We start from the raw sequence: 3,688 nt of genomic DNA, 5'->3' as shown, positions 1-3,688 counted from the left end.
TGACATGAGACTTTCATTTGCAGGTCCAACACATGCCATAGAAACATTATTAAAGCTGTATGTTTAAGTCTAAGCTATAAGGATTCTTGGAGGAAAGTCTGACATTCTATTTTACATTTAAAAACCACATATTGAAAGAGTAATTTAAGCCAAACTTGAATTCATGTGTCTATTTAAAAGCTGAAGACCAGTGTTTTGTCCAGTAAATTCTACTGCTTGAAATCATATTTCAGTAATTGCTAAGTTCTGAAAGTCACACTGTTGGTACTTGTACTCTGACTGCTGCTGCCAGGTATTAGTCTGAATGGCATCTATAAATGCAAAGCATTGAGGTGTACCGTTGAGCACACCCTGCTCAGTATCTTAATGGTAACGTGCAAAGTACTGTATTCATTTTTTTGTAAGGTAAACTGTGATATGAAGATTATGGTCTACATTATGACATCACAACAGAGCTTCTCTTTCCTGTTCTCCCTTCAGGCCCCCAAATACGTTCCAGAGAGTTGGGGAACCCTATGGAGCAATTTTTGGGAGCTCGGGGGGTGAAATTGGAAGCTCTGTTGCACAAGCAGATGGGTATTATGGATGCAGCCTAATTTATTCTTACCTTGTTAGGTTAAGTAACCAAGAACTCTAGATATAGGTGTCCAAATTACTTTTTTTCACAAAATAAATTCTAGGCTTTTGTAATGTACGACCATGCATCTCCTTTATAAAACTGTAGTTTGGATCTAAAAGGGAGATTTATGCTTTCTTAATCTAGTCACAGATCACACAGGATTTTATTTTTATAAGCCCTTGGGTGGAAGCACAGTGCCTATTTTAAACAAGGTTACAAGAACAGAGTTTACAACTAAACATTAGGAATAACTTTTTGACAGTAAGAATTGTTTGAAAGAGGAACAAACTCCCTCAGAACGTGGTGGACCCTCCTTCATTGGAAGTTTTTAAGCAGAGATTGGATAGCCATCTGTCATGGACGCTTTAGGCTAGATGACCCTCAGGGTCCCTTCCAACAGTTCTATGATTCTAAGGTAGATTAGCTCAGAAGTCATCAATTTACAACAGTAGCATAGATTTGCAACATTGGGAGCAATGGATTGTCTCTGACTAAATCATGTGAGCAGACCCATTGAAATCAGTGGGCTTAACTTAGTTACTAACATGAGAACATAAAAAGAGTCTGCTGGATCACCATCTAGCCCAGTGTTTCCCAACCTTTTTTGGGCAAAGGCACACTTGTCTCATGAAAAAAATCTCGAGGCACACCACCATTAGAAAATGTTTAAAAAATTAACTCTGTGCCTATATTGACTATATATAAAGTAACTCTCTTTAATAGGAATCAAATAAACACAAAGAAAGTATTTTATAATTACTTTATTATGAAATAGTAAGTACCGTATTTTTCGTCCCATAGGACGCTCCGTCCCATAGGACGCACCTACTTTTTTGAGGGGGGAAATAAAGGAAATTTTTTTTCCCTTTATTTCCCCCCAAAAAAACCAGGTCGGGGAACAGTGGGATGGCGGTGCTGCGCCTCCCCGCTGTCCCCCGAGCTTGTGGGGCTGGCCCATGTCTGCCTGGCGCGAGGGGCGCTCTGCTTCAGGGCGCCCCGCGCGTCCGGCGGCAGGCTACAGTCCGCAGCATGGGGAACCCTCTGTTTCAGGGCGCCCCATGCGCCCCCCGGGTGCGCAAGGCTTGCCAACACGAGCGCGGAGCACGGGGCGTCCTCCGAAGGGCGCCCCGTGCTCCGTGCTGCCAGCTGCCGCCCGCAAGCCTTGCGCTCCTGGGGGGAGATCCCCCGGGTGCGCAAGGCTGGCCAACACCAGCGCGGAGCACGGGGCATCCTCCGAAGGGTGCCCCGTGCTCCCAGCTGCCGCCCGCAAGCCTTGCGCTCCCGGGGGGAGATCCCCCGGGTGCGCAAGGCTGGCCAACACCAGCGCGGAGCACGGGGCGTCCTCTGGAGGGCGCCCCGTGCTCCGCACTGCAGGCTGCTGCCCGCAAGCCTTGCGCTCCCGGGGGGAGATCCCCCGGTGCGCAAGACTTGCCAACACCAGCGCGGAGCACGGGGTGGCCTCCGAAGGGCGCCCCGCGCTGCCAGCTGACGCCCGCAAGCCTTGCGCTCCCGGGGGGAGATCCCCCGGGTGCGCAAGGCTTGCGGACACCTGCGTGGAGCACGGGGCGTCCTCCGAAGGGCGCCCCGTGCTCCGCGCTGCCAGCTGACGCCCGCAAGCCTTGCGCTCCCGGGGAGAGATCCCCCGGGTGCGCAAGGCTGGCCGACACCAGCGCGGAGCACGGGGCGTCCTCCGAAGGGCGCCCCGTGCTCCACGCTGCCAGCTGACGCCCGCAAGCCTTGCGCTCCCGGGGAGAGATCCCCCGGGTGCGCAAGGCTTGCGGACACCTGCGTGGAGCACGGGGCGTCCTCTGGAGGGCGCCCCGTGCTCCGCGCTGCAGGCTGCTGCCCGCAAGCCTTGCGCTCCCGGGGGGAGATCCCCCGGGTGCACAAGGCTGGCCGACACCAGCGCGGAGCACGGGGCGTCCTCCGAAGGGCGCCCCGTGCTCCGCGCTGCAGGCTGCTGCCCGCAAGCCTTGCGCTCCCGGGGGGAGATCCCCCGGGTGCGCAAGGCTGGCCGACACCAGCGCGGAGCACGGGGCGTCCTCCGGAGGGCGCCCCGTGCTCCGCACTGCAGGCTGCTGCCCGCAAGCCTTGCGCTCCCGGGGGGAGATCCCCCGGGTGCGCAAGGCTTGCGGACACCAGCGCGGAGCACGGGGCGATGGGATGTGGGAGGGAGCTCGCTCCCCGCCCCGCGTGTGCTCGCCGCCGCCGCCCCGCCTCTCGCCGCCCGACTCGCCCGCCTCCCTCCCACGGCACACTAGCCGACGTCCTGCGGCACACTAGTGTGCCGCGGAACACCGGTTGGGAAACACTGATCTAGCCCAGCATCCTTTTCACAGTGGCCAACTGGATGTCTGTGGGAGACCCACAAGCAGAATTCAAGAACAAGAGCACTCTCCCCTCCTGGGGTTTCCTGCAACTTGTATTCAGAAGCATTACTGCCTCCAGTAGTGAAGGCAGAACATAACCATCAGGGTTTGAAGCCACCAGTAGCTTACTCCTCCATTAATTTGTCTAATCCTCTTTTTAAGCCATCCAAGTTGGTGGCCATCACAGCAAGTTCCATAGTTTACTGTAACTATACACTATGAGAAGACGTACTTTCATTTATATATCCTATTGGACTATTACTAAAGTAGTCCATTGATTTCAGTGGTTCTACACTGAGCATTACTTAATCAGATACAATTCAATATCTACAAAAGGGGGGAGGTTCTGTGAAGTAGTGGAAAAATTGGCCAGCTCATTTCAGGTTGACAAGTTTATGCACCAAAACCCACCCATTTGATTGAGCTGCAACTTGATGTTCAGGAGGGCAGGTGTGCCCTTTATTTTAAAATCTAGTAAGGTAAAGGTATTATGACATTGTCACATTTATTGAATTCCATGACATCTTCTATTTTCAGGAAGTACAGTCAGATGTGACCCCTTCTGATAATAAAAGGCATCAAAGTCTGATGGTAGAATGGTATTCTTAGGCATTGAAATAAGCAACTCAGTCCTAGAGGCAAGCCTAGTGATGATTAATATAACAACTGCAAAATAAATCAATCTGTTGGTCCTCCATAG

This window comes from Podarcis erhardii (genome assembly GCF_964252035.2).
Source record: "Podarcis erhardii genome assembly, chromosome: 3".
NCBI lineage: Eukaryota > Metazoa > Chordata > Lepidosauria > Squamata > Lacertidae > Podarcis > Podarcis erhardii.
This window is presented reverse-complemented; position numbering follows the sequence as displayed.